Genomic DNA, 14,163 nt, shown 5'->3' with positions numbered 1-14,163 from the left:
CAGAAGAGTGTGTTTTCGGAGGAAATGGTGGGGGGCACACACACACACACACACACACCTTGAAGAGACCTAAAGAGTATCACCATGACATCAAAGAGAAGGGCAGGAATAGGACAAGGCTAGCCAAAGGACACTTTATAACCACACTGAGACATGTATAGCATTTGTAACTATCTGAATAGCATTCATGTACTTCAGGTCAGTGACTCAAGGCCCGGAGGCCACAAATCAGGTCCCCCATCTTATTCATTATGATTTAAAAGGCAAAATTGATCCTAGATCAGTAGCCCTATTCTGAGACGCTTTGTGAATATGGGCCCGATATGGTAAAGGTATGCTGAAAGTGTCAGAGCGACTCTAACAAGCAGGAGGGGTGAAGTCAGGCGCAGGAGACCAAGGTACGTGAAACACACGTTTAATGAACAAGTGCAAAAAGTGCTGTAAAACAAGGCAGGGTACAAAACTCCAACGAAGGATAGAACCCTAAAATGAGTCGGGACGCAGCCCAGCAAACCCTAATGCCTAATACCGAACGGCAGAGGAAAATCAAATCCCCCAACCTACGAAAAGACCACACAAAATAATCCCTCACAAACCCAACCCAAAAACACACAGACTAAATACCCCACTAATGAATTAACACAAAACAGGTGCTAACCTAAACAGACATTACCAAATGAAACAGAAAAGGAGGTCGGTGGCAGCTAGTAGGCTGGCGATGACGACCGCCAAGCGCCGCCCGAACGGGGAGAGGCGCCAACTTCTGTGGACATTGTGATAGAAAGCTACTCATAACTTTAAATCATAAGATCCACAATGTGTTTTAAGAATAGAGGGGAAAACAACTATGATGTGAACTTCTCTGTTGATCTGAGTGTCTGTTGATCTGAGTGTCTGTTGATCTGCATGCCTGACTGTCTGTTGATCAGTGTCTGTTGATCTGAGTGCCTGTTAATCAGAGTGCCTGTTGATCCGAGTGTCTGTTGATCCGAGTGCCTGTTGATCCGAGTGCCTGTTGATCAGAGTGCCTGTTGATCAGAGTGCCTGTTGATCAGAGTGCCTGTTGATCAGAGTGCCTGTTGATCAGAGTGCCTGTTAATCAGAGTGCCTGTTAATCAGAGTGCCTGTTAATCAGAGTGTCTGTTAATCAGAGTGTCTGTTAATCAGAGTGTCTGTTAATCAGAGTGTCTGTCGATCGTTAATTTAGGCAAGCAGATGCTGCTATTTCGGTTGAATGGGATCACTTTTCTTGCCCATTTCTTGCATTATATACTGTATGTGTGTATGTGTGTGTGTGTTTGGGTGTGTGGGTGCCTATGTGTGTGTGTGTGTGCGTGTCTGTATTAGAGGTCAACCGATTATGATTTTTCAACGCCGATACAGATTATTGAGGACCCCAAAAAAAGCCGATACCGATTAATCGGCCGATTTATTTATATATATAAATATATATATATATATATGTGTGTGTGTAATATATGTGTGTGTAATAATGATAATTACAACAATACTGAATGAACAATGAACACTTTTATTTTAACTTAATATAATAGATAAATAAAATCAATTTAGTCTCAAATAAATAATGAAACATGTTCAATTTGGTTTAAATAATGCAAAAACACAGTGTTGGAGAAGAAAGTAAAAGTGCAATATGCGCCATGTAAAAAAGCTAACGTTTAAGTTCCTTGCTCAGAATATGAGAACATATGAAAGCTGGTGGTTCCTTTTAACATGAGTCTTCAATATTCCCAGGTAAGAAGTTTTAGGTTGTAGTTATTATAGGAATTATGATGCGTTGACTATTTCTCTCTATACCATTTGTATTTCATATACCTTTGACTATTGGATGTTCTTATAGGCACTATAGTATTGCCAGCCTAATCTTGGGAGTTCATAGGCTTGAAGCCATAAACAGCACCATAGGGAGACTGGGCAAAGGAAGGAGACGGCAGGACTTGGAAAACCGATCCACAATGACCAAGATCGTGGTGTTTCCCTGTGACGGAGGGAGATCCGTCACGAAATCCACCGATAGGTGTGACCACGGCCGTTGTGGAACGGGTAAGGGTTGTAATTTCCCTCTGGGCAGGTGTCTAGGTGCCTTGCACTGGGTGAACACCGAGCAGGAGGAAACATAAACCCTCACGTCCTTAGCTAAAGTGGGCCACCAGTACTTCCCACTAAGACAGCGCATCATCCTACCGATGCCAGGGTGACCAGAGGAGGGGGACGTGTGGACCCAATAGAGCAAACGGTCGCGGACAAACGGAACATACAGTCGCCCAGCTGGACACTGGGTGGGAGTGGGCTCTGTACGTAAAGCCCGCTCGATGTCCACGTCCAGCTCCCACACCACCGGTGCCACCAGGCAAGAAGCTGGAAGTATGGGAGTGGGCTCCATGGTCCGCTCCTCTGTGTCATACATCCGGGACAGTGCGTCTGCCTTCGCGTTCTGGGAACCTGGTCTGTAGGATAGGGTGAAAACAAAACGGGTGAAAAACATGGCCCACCTTGCCTGGCGAGGGTTCTGTCTCCTCGCCGCCCGGATGTACTCCAGATTGCGATGGTCAGTCCAGATGAGGAAAGGGTGTTTAGCCCCCTCAAGCCAATGTCTCCACGCTTTCAGAGCCTTTACGACAGCCAGTAGTTCCCGGTCCCCCACATCATAGTTACGCTCCGCCGAGGTGAGCTTCTTCGAAAAGAAAGTGCAGGGGCGGAGTTTGGGTGTCGTACCCGAGCGCTGAGACAGCACGGCTCCTATCCCAGCCTCGGACGCATCCACCTCCACTATGAACGCCAAAGAGGGATCCGGATGAGCCAGCACGGGAGCCGAGGTAAACAGCGCCTTCAGGTGACCAAAGGCCCTGTCCGCCTCAGCCAACCACCGCAGCCGCACTGGTCCCCCCTTCAGCAGTGAGGTAATGGGAGCCGCTACCTGACCGAAACCCCACATAAACCTCCGGTAGTAGTTGGCAAACCCTAGAAACTGCTGCACTTCCTTTACCGTGGTGGGAGTCGGCCAATTACGCACGGCTGAAATGCGGTCACTCTCCATCTCCACCCCTGAAGTGGAAATGCGGTACCCTAGGAAGGAGACGGACTGTTGGAAGAACAGACATTTCTCAGCCTTGACATACAGGTCATGCTCCAACAGTCGACCAAGCACCCTGCGCACCAGGGACACATGCTCGGCGCGTGTAGCGGAGTATATTAGAATGTCGTCGATATACACCACTACACCCCGCCCGAGCAGGTCCCGAAAATCTCGTCTACAAAGGATTGGAAGAATGATGGAGCATTCATCAACCCGTACGGCATGACGAGGTATTCATAGTGCCCAGAGGTGGTACTAAATGCTGTCTTCCACTCATCCCCCTCCCGGATACGCACCAGATTGTACGCGCTCCTGAGATCCAATTTTGCGAAGAAGCGCGCCCCGTGTATTGACTCGATCGCACTGGCTATGAGAAGCAGCGGGTAACTGTACCTCACAGTGATCTGATTGATCCCTCGATAGTCAATACAGGCAGGTGAAGTGGAAGGCCGAAAGTATCCCTGCCCCAGAGATTCGGAGACATATGTTTCCATAGCTGCCGTCTCCTCCTGTGACAGAGGATACACGTGACTCCTGGGAAGTGCTGCGTCTATCAGGAGATTTATCGCACAATCCCCCCGTCGATGGGGTGGTAGTTGAGTCGCCTTCTTCTTACAGAAGGCGAGAGCCAAATCGGCATATTCAGAGGGGATGTGCACGGTGGAGACCTGGTCTGGACTCTCCACCGTAGTAGCACCGATGGAAACACCTACACACCTCCCTAAGCACTTACGTGACCATCCGAGAGCCCTCTGTTGCCACAAAATAGTGGGGTCATTATAGGCCAACCAGGGAAGACCCAACACCACGGAAAACGCAGGAGAATCAATCAGGAAGAGACTAATTCTCTCCTCATGACCCTACTGCGTTATCATACATAGTGGAGCAGTGGTCTCCCTAATCAGCCCTGACCCTAAAGGACGACTATCTAAGGCATGTACAGGGAAGGGCACATCAACAGGAACAATAGGGATCCCTAATCTAAGTGCAAATGAACGGTCAATAAAGTTCCCAGCTGCGCCTGAATCTACTAGCGCCTTATGCTGGGAATGCGGGGAAAACTCAATAAATTCTATACACACACACGTGCGCAACAGGGAGCTCGCGGTGAGTCGGGTGCCCACTCACCTGGGATGATCCACTGGTGCCCTGCCTGCTGCCTCGACTCCCTGGTCGAGGTTAAGGGTGGTGTCCCTGCAAGCCAGCTCCCGACAAACGTCCTCACGCAGACTGCACCGGTAATGGTCAATCAGGGCCCTCTCATTCCATCCCGCGCTGGCAGGTGAAATCCTCATAGCGGATCAACGCTGTGTCTACTCCTCCCCATACGGCGTTGGCCCACTCAAGCGCTTTCCCTGACAAACAGGAGATGAGGGCGGACATGCCCTCGTGTCCCGAGGGAGCCGGGTGGACGGTCGCCAGGTAGCGCTCCAACTAGAGCAGGAACCCCTGGCACCCGGCAGCCGTCCCATCATATGCCCTCGGGAGCGAGAGCCGAATCCCACTGGGTCCAGGTGACGGAGGAGTGGACAGCGGTGTGGGTTGGGGTGAAGTTGATGGGGGTGTGGGAAAACCCCCTCTCTCCCATCGCTCCATGGTGTGCAGCACGAGATCCATGGCTGTGCCAAGATTTTGGAGCATCGTCGCATGCTGCTGGACGCGCTCCTCCACTGGTAACGGAGGACTGGGTGCACCTGCTGACTCCATATTTTGGTGCGTGTTTCTGTCAAGTGTCAGTGTGCAGCGGGTAGGACGGAGTCAGGCGCAGGACACAGAACTGAGTAAAAACTTCCTTTAGTCGAATAAAACAACAAAATCATTCCACGCTGGGAAACACACCAACTCACAGACATCTCAACCACTTAACAATGAACAAACACGCACAAAAACCATGGGGAAAACAGAGGGTTAAATAATGAACATGTAATTGGGGAATTGAAACCAGGTGTGTAAAACAAAACAAAAGGAAAAGTGGATTGGCTAGAAGACCGGTGACGTCGACCGCCACTCGAACAAGGAGAGGCACCGACTTCGGCAGAAGTCGTGACAGCTCGGGGATTTGATCTTGCAACCTTTCAGTTACTGTTCCAACACTCTAACCACTAGGCTACCTGTCACACAACCTAGGTTACATTGCACAACCTTCAATGTTATGTCATAATTATGTAAAATTCTGGCAAATTAATTACGGTCTTTGTCAGGAAGAAATGGTCTCGCAACGAGCCAGGCAGCCAAAACTGCTACATATACCCTGACTCTGCTTGCACTGAACACAAGAGAAGTGACACAATTTCCCTAGTTAATATTGCCTGCTAACATGCATTTATTTTAACTAAATATGCAGGTTTAAAAAAATATACTTCTGTGTATTGATTTTTAGGAAGGCATTGATGCTTATGGTTAGGTACATTAAAATGTCAGACTTGATTTGCCCTGAAGAATAATGTATCAACCCCTATAAAAAAATATTTATAATATTTATACAAATATTTATAATGTACATTATTATTCACATTTCCTGTTGCTGCAGGATTATTTTCTTAGGCACTCCAGTGTTGAATTATTTTAAAACCCTCATTTTGTATTTTCTCTCCATTTGATATGAGTATGACTTCAGTTTTATGCATTCTGGCTTTCTCCTGCCTCCTCCTGCCGTGTCACTTCATGATCAAACAACTAATTTATCTAACAGCGTTCTCAGAAGTTGTTTTTGAATATCCTAAAAACAAACATGATAGGCCTAAATAAATAAAGAGAGATTGAACAAACCTTCCAGTTGATCAAAGCTTAGTCTAAAATAAATGATTCATGCATCCCTCCTCTTTGCTTTTGCTAACCAAACGGACAAAAGCAAAATCCTACTAATTAAAATAGCCTATCAAAAGCATTAATTCAAGTTAAAGTTATTAAGAGTATTTTCCAAATAGGATATTCTAATTACGTGTTTAATGTCCTAAAGTTGCAGCTTGAACAATTTTGAAGGTCAGAGACAAGATGGAAAAATCGAATGAGGAGTCAAAAGAAAACTTACAGCTAAACAAAGCTTATGAAAGAAACAAAGCGTAGAGTAGGCCTATTTCCATAGCTTATTATTAGTAATGTATAGAACCTACATACAGCATACAGAAGCCTAGGCCTAATAAGAGAGGGAGATTAGGCAAAAATGTGAATCATTGAATAATTATCAGCACAGTTGGCACAACGTCCACAGAAGGTGGCGCCTCTCCCCGGTCGGGCGGCGCTCGTCGTCGCCGGCCTACTAGCTGCCACGATCCATGTTTCAGTGTCTGTTGGTTATGTCTGTTTTAGTCTGCACCTGTTCCTTGTTTGTCATTAGTGGGGGGGGTATTTAGTTTGTCTGTTTCGTTTGGGATTGGTGCGGGATTGTTGCTTGTTACGTTTATTGTAGTGGGCAGGTTTACTGTATTGGATTACGCAACGTATTTTGTTAGGCATTAGGGTTGCCGGGCTGCGCCCCGTCTGTTTGGAGCTGTTCTCCTTCCTTTTGTTGACTGTGCACCCTGCCTTGTCTCTGTATTTGCTCTTGGCTGTATTAAACGTCTGTTCAACGGACCTCAGTCTCCTGCGCCTTACTTACCCCTTTCCTGCTATCTTGGAGAATGTGACAAGAGTTTCTTGTTCCGGATTACCAAACGGGCACGCAGGACACGTGCACCGGGACCCCGACTCCCAGGGGGCCCCCAACCCGTAAACAAGAAATTTGCTTTAAAACTGAACGTTTTTCTCTATGCATATGGCAAAATGTGCTGAAATGCAGGCATTGGCACGCACAGACACACACCTTATTCGTGCCACATCTCCTCTCATCCCTCCTGTAGTATGCAAGCTCCTTTTTAGCAGTCTTTTATTTTATTAAACGATACCATCGTATGATGTTTTATGGGTACTTAATCACGAAAGGACAAAATTTGATACCATCATGATGTTTTATGGGTACTTAATCACGAAAGGACAAAATTTGACATCGCCCAACCCTAATGTCATGAGACTGACTCGATGCATGCGCTGACTTGACGATAGATACGGTATAACACCGGTGTGGTGTGACACATTACACCGTCAAACTCAAAACCATGCCTCATGACAGCTCTGTGTCCATGGTGATAAGTAGGTGAGTTCTCATTATCTGGCGATGCTTCATTCTAATGACAAGGTTGTGACAGAATTACATTACAATATACCATTGGGACACCAAAAATAACCATTGTTGATGAGGCATTTCATATTTATATTGTATCAATGCACTTCTCAATAAATAACTCTACAATTACATAATTTAGCAGATGCTCTTATCCAGAGCGACTTACAGTAGTGAGTGGATACATTTTTCAAGTTCCTTGGTGTCCACATCACCAACAAACTATCATGGTCTAAACACACCAAGACAGTTGTGAAGAGAGCACGACAACACCTTTTCCCCCTAAGGAGACTGAAAAGATTTGGCATGGGTCCCCAGATCCTCAAAAAGTTACACAGCTGCACCATCGAGAGCATCCTGACCAGTTGCATCACCGCCTGGTATGGCAACTGCTCGGCAACCGACTGTAAGGCGCTACAGAGGGTAGTGACTTAGGCCCAATACATCACTGGGGCCAAGCTTCCTGCCATCTAGAACCTATATACTAGGCGGTGTCAGAGGAAGGCCCAAAGAATGTCATAGAATGTTCTCTCTGCTAACGCACGGCAAGCGGTACCCGGAGTGCCAAGTCTAGGACCAAAAGGCTCCTCAACAGCTTCTACCCCCAAGCTATAAGACTGCTGAAAAATTTATCAAATGGCTACCTTGACTAACCTGTAACCCTCACATTTCAGGTAAAGTGATACTAATACAATGTCACACTGTTTAGATAATTACAAAAATTCTCATCTACACACAAATGCAGACAAACAAACACACACACACACACACACACACACACACACACACACACACACACACACACACACACAGTCAATTAAGTTGGTTATCTGAGAGGGATGGAGAAAGAGAGGAAGAGAGGAAGAGAAAGAGATCTAAACGGCTATACGGTACAAAGGGGGCGTATTGTGGAGTCAATTCCTCTGGCATGGCACATGTGAAACTGTGTAACTATTTCCTCACACTACAACTATGACCTCATCATGTCTATTGTCTGTGTGTGTGTAATACTCTCATTTTTCCCGTTTTTTTTCTTCTCTCTCTCTCTCTCTCTCTCTCTCTCTCTCTCTCTCTCTCACACACACACACACACACACACACACACACACACAGCTGCCCACCCATTGCTGTGAAACATCAGACATACTCATAAACTACTGTACATTATTCCAGAACCGAGTTTTTGCCCAGTGAATATGTCAACATTTTCAATGACGTTATGGGTTGTAGTCAGCCTCATAGAAACGTAATACCTTCACTGACAATAAGGCTATTCTGTTAAAGTAATCCTGTAATTGCTGTAATCCTGTAATCCTGTATATAAACTTTTCTACTAATTAGGGCACGCTTAACCTACAATACACTGTGTAGAATACAACCACACAACCATGCAGTTAGCTCAATCCTTTCAGTAGGGAATTTTGCCTTCATTCGTTTACAGAGACACCTAACACAACTCCAGACATATACCTTGATATTGGTGAAATATGGAATCCTAGCTGTCACTGTCGAAAAACTTATTTCAGGTCCGTCTGTCTCTATTTCAGTTCCAGATTCTATAGGTCCATCTGTTATGTAAGGACAAACAATCGTGAATTTTACAACATTCAGCACAGTGCGTTTTGAGGTGGATCCTTTAGGTGCATCATCACTTTCTAGTTAATTCTGAAGCACAAGACAACGCAACAGGTTTGATTGTTTATACATGCATTATCAACAACGTGTGTAAATGCAAAAGCTCGTTGACATTTCACACGCGCTAAAACACCGCCTCAATTCTTCCATTAAAATGTAAACCAAGGATTCAAGATGATATTGCAAATTAAAATTGTACAGAATACAAGACTGGACCAAATAATAAGTAACCTACCTCTAGGCTATTTGACACATTTGCGATCAGTTTTCTACCATCTTGACGAATGACGTATTCCACACTGATATTAATTAGCGAATAAAATGCAACAAGTGAGCAACATGTGCACCAATTTTGCGATACATGTGTTCCTCTTGAATGGTCCAACAGCACTCTTGACCAAAAAAGTTGTTGATACAGGCTAATGAAATGTCTTTACAACTCCAAAAAGATGGATAACTTCTCTCTCACACATACACTCACACACGCCTCAGCGATGCGAATCTATAATTGAAGACAAGACTAAAAAGTAAGTGAGAGTTGTTGACTTCATCTGTCTAACTATCGCATTGTTGAAGCTAACTTGAAGCGGAGTTGTTGTTGAGCGGCTGTGTCAACCTCACGTTCATCTCATTTCAGGAACAGTAAACGGAACCAGTCCGGTCTCAGGGCTCCACCTGCTGAACCCATTACGATACTTCGCTCGTTTGTCCAAGAGTGCGCGCGCCCATCTTATCATATTGATCTACCTGTCTGACTCATGTCCACACACTGAATCAGCTCACTCTAAACACACACACATACACGTGATACAGAAACAGCACATTCAAGCAAACACACACTGGCACTCTCTCTCCCACACCCACACATACACACACGCACATGCACACACTCAATCTAGAGATTGCATTACGATAATAACGAATAGGCTATATTAAGGATGTGGTGTATTGTGGGGATGTGGTGTATTGTGTTGATGAAGAGGATTTCGAGTTTATACACACAAACAGAAGCTCTGTCAGGTTGGATGGGGAGCGTCGCTGCACAGCTATTTTCACGTCTCTCCAGAGATGTTCGATCGGGTTCAAGTCCAGGCTCTGGCTTGGCAACTCAAGGACATTCAGAGACTTGTCCCGAAGCCACTCTTGCGTTGTCTTGGCTGTGTGCTTAGGGTCGTTGTCCTGTTGGAAGGGGAATCTTTGCCCCAGTCTGAAGACCTGAGAGCTCTGGAGCAGGTTTTCATCAAGGATATCTCTGTACTTTGCTCTGTTCATCTTTGCCTTGATCCTGACTAGTCTCCCAGTCCCTGCTGCTGAAAACATCCCCAGAACATGATGCTGCACCACCATGCTTCATGGTGGGATGATGCCAGGTTTCCTCCAGACGTGACACTTGGCATTCATGCCAAAGAGTTCAATCTTGGTTTCATCAGACCAGAGAATCTTGTTTCTCAAGGTCTGATAGTCTTTAGGTGCCTTTTGGCAAACTCCAAACGGGCTGTCATGTGCCTTTTACTGAGGAGTGGCTTCCTTCTGAACACTACCATAAAGGCCTGATTGGTGGAGGGCTTCAAAGATGGTTGTCCTTCTGGAAGGTTCTCCCATCTCCACAGAGGAACTCTAGAGCTCTGTCAGAGTGACCATCAGGTTCTTGGTCACCTCCCTGACCAAGGCCTTCTCCCCCCGATTGCTCAGTTTGGCTGGACGGCCAGCTCTAGGAAGAGTCTTGGTGGTTCCAAAATTCTTCCATTTAAGAATGATGGGGGCCACTGTGTTCTTGAGGACCTTCAATGCTGCAGAAATGTTTTGCTACCCTCCCCCAGATCTGTGCCTCAACACAATCCTGTCTCGGAGCTCTACGGACAATTACTTCGACCTCATGGCTTGGTTTTTGCTCTGACATACACTGTCAGCTGTGGGACCTTATATAGACAGGCATGTGCCTTTCCAAATCATGTCCAATCAATTGAATTTACCACAGGTGGACTCCAATCAAGTTGTAGAAACATCTCAAGGATGATCAATGGAACAAGATGCACCTGAGCTAACTTTCAAGCCTTATAACAAAGGGTCTGAATACTTATGTAAATAAGGTATTTCTGTTTTTTATTTGTCGTACATTTGCATACATTTCTAAAAACCTTTTTTCGCTTTGTCATTATGGGGTATCATGTGTAGATCTTGTCCCCAAGATGGCGTAGCAGTTCAGACGTCCTTTGTCTTCCTCTTGCCGTGTCCCGTGTATATATATATTTACATATTTACTTTGCATATCTTTTTACATATTTTTTTTTCTAAAAACTCAACCTCAAAACACTCTCCTGCAACCCGCCTCACCAATTTAAAAAATAAAAGTATTATTTACCTCAAATCTGAAATCCTCAACAGAAGCTAGCCAGAGGTTAGCCTGGCTAACGTTGGAGTTCAGCTAGCCACGATTAGCGGTCCTCAGCTATCCATTAGCTCGTAAAGCTATCGGCAGTTTTTGTACAGCGCGACTCAGACCAGAGTTTACCGGACCTATTCTCTCTCCATATCCCCAGATTTCTACCGCAGGCTCTGGACATTTATGGACATCTATTGGCAACGTAGGTCCCGGAGTTAACATAAATTATTCTGGAGCTAGCCAGCTGAAGAGTTTCATCAGCCACTCCTGGGCTATTCCGGAGCTAGCCAGCTGAAGAGTTCCATCAGCCTCTCCTGGGCTACAATCACCTATCCGGACCCGTTTTACTGCCGATGCGGAGCCCCATCGGGCCTTCACGACTGGACCTCCGACGTTATCTGCCCGAGGGAGTTATCCAACTGGCCCCTACGTCGCGACGTAACCCGAATGCCCATCTGCGGCCCACTAATCGTTAGCTGTCTCATCGGCTGCTATCTGAATAGGTCTATCGGACAATTTTTCTTGGGCCACTATAACTAACTATTTTGCCAATTGGACTGGTCCCCCCTACCACACGGAACCCCACTAATCTACAGACGGAATCGCACGAGGTGGCTAAAAACAGACCTCCCTCCATCTTCTACCAGCTTGCTACCTATGGCTCGGCTAGCTATCTAACTCTCACTGGACCCTTTGATCACTCGGCTAAGCATGCCTCTCCTTAATGTCAATATGCCTTGTCCATTGCTGTTCTGGTTAGTGTTTATTGGCTTATTTCACTGTAGAGCCTCTTGCCCTGCTCATTATACCTTATCCAACCGCCCAGTTCCTCCACCCACACATGCTATGACATCTTCTGGTTTCAATGATGTTTCTAGAGACAATATCTCTCTCATCATCACTAAATGCCTAGGTTTACCTCCACTGTACTCATATCCTACCATACCTTTGTCTGTACATTATACCATGAAGCTATTTTATCGCCCCCAGAAACCTGCTCCTTTTTCTCTCTATTCCTATAGCTTTTAGCCGTACCCTTATCCTCATACTTCTCTGTTCCTCTGGTGATGTAGAGGTGAATCCAGGCCCTGCAGTGCCAAGCTCCACTCCTACTCCCCAGGCGCTCTCTTTTGATGACTTCTGTAACCGTAATAGCCTTGGCTTCATGCATGTTAACATTAGAAGCCTCCTCCCTAAGTTTGTTTTATTCACTGCTTTAGCACACTCTGCCAACCCGGATGTCCTAGCCGTGTCTGAATCCTGGTTTAGGAAGTCCACCAAAAACTCTGAAATCTTCATCCCTAACTACAACGTTTTCAGACAAGATAGAACAGCCAAAGGGGGCGGTGTTGCAATCTACTGCAGAGATAGCCTGCAGAATTCTGTCCTACTATCCAGGTCTGTACCCAAACAATTTGAACTTCTACTTTGAAAAATCCATCTCTTATAGAATAGCATGTCATATCACTTAATCCGGCATAGCCAAAGACACGACAGTGCATTTAGAAACTACTGTCACTCATAGTAATCCTATACTTTGCACACGAACTGCCGCCCATTTGGAGTAAGAAATCATGAATGCATTTACGTGAAATGCCTTGGTTCGTCGAGTATCTCTCTCGGAACCGGGCCGCTCCTGAAGATGCCTCTTTGTAGATAGAATAGACAGCTGTGTCGATGGTTCCCAGTGGGGTGATGAGAGTAGCGTAATACGATGGTTTGAGCAGAGTAGTAGAATGGTCCCACTTAAATGAGCTTTTCTAGATTTACTTAGGACAGCTAATCAGCCGTACCAGTGATTGTCCGGGGGGTGAGTTTCTCGTCTCTACCTCGTGTTGAGATTCAGAGTTCAGACCACTTTAAACGTGCAGCTGCAGCTCAATGCTTTTCTGGTCTAATATGTTCATTCTTAACCCACCAATTTATACAATTTGTTTGAAATGGGCAGTTCCATCAGGCTGACACGCTCTCTGACCTCACCCAGGGGCATGACTTGTCACTGTGCAAAGTTTATGCAAAAAAATGATCTCTTATGGCTCCTAAAATCACACCCCTCTCTTCACAAAAAAACATTCATCATTTTTCATATTACGTGCACAATGCATAGGATGAGTTAGAGTTTTGGTGGGAAAAATCTCTTGAAACAAAGGCACATTCCTTTGGTGAATTTGGAGAGGGAGACCTGAATCTTCTATCTTGATTTACAACAGGGCGTGAGTTGTTAACCCCCAACAGTCCCCCCACCCCCTGCGGGAGAGAGGGGTCTGGTTGAAGTCATTAATTGCAAACCTGATCTGACCTATTTGGAGCCTCACAGGACAGTCATGACAGCAGAGAGGGAAACATGACCAAGCTGGTCCATCAAGAGTAAAAGAACTGAGAGAAAGAACTGAACTGCTCATTGTTGTGCTCCAGTCTTTCCCTGGCGCATGTGACAGATGTGATTACAATTAGCTTTGATACTTGGAAGATCTTATTGTTTGGGGGGGGGGTGTATTTATATTTATGGTCTATTCTATTTACTGTCTTTCTCCAACATTACACCCGCTCCCTGTCAAATCAGGACAGGGTGTTTTCTGCCAGAGACCACTCTACACCCTGTAACAACCCCGCCCCAACTAAACCTCAACACTCTGTAACAACCCCCCTAACTAAACCTCTTCACCCTGTAACAACCCCCCCCCCCAACTAAACTTAAACCTCTACACCCTGTAACAACCCCCCTAACTAAACCTCTACACCCTGTAACAACCCCCCTAACTAAACCTCTACACCCTGTAACAACCCCCCTAACTAAACCTCTACACCCTGTAACAACCCCCCCAACTAAACCTCTACATCCTGTAACAACCCCCCTAACTAAACCTCTACACCCTGTAACAACCCCCC

The 14,163-nt window shown here is 45.7% G+C and overlaps 1 protein-coding gene across 3 annotated transcripts in view; it reads right to left on the bottom strand.

Annotated features, from left to right (window-relative positions):
- Positions 1-14,163, bottom strand: part of LOC106583614 (histone deacetylase 7) — a 96,605-nt gene that overhangs the window by 65,348 nt on the left and 17,094 nt on the right. Inside the window, exon 1 of one of the 3 annotated variants that reach the window (XM_045705255.2) lies at positions 9,127-9,656. The exons of the other annotated variants lie outside the window; for them this stretch is intronic. The gene's annotated coding sequence lies outside the window, so the exon portion shown is untranslated. Of the gene's footprint in view, positions 1-9,126; positions 9,657-14,163 lie in introns of those variants that run through there. 3 annotated transcript variants of the gene reach the window in all.

Source organism: Salmo salar, chromosome 22, assembly GCF_965601325.2.
Source record: "Salmo salar chromosome 22, fSalSal1, whole genome shotgun sequence".
In the NCBI taxonomy this organism is placed as follows: domain Eukaryota; kingdom Metazoa; phylum Chordata; class Actinopteri; order Salmoniformes; family Salmonidae; genus Salmo; species Salmo salar.
Note: the sequence above shows the minus strand (reverse complement) of the source record. Positions and strands in the feature narration are given on the sequence as shown.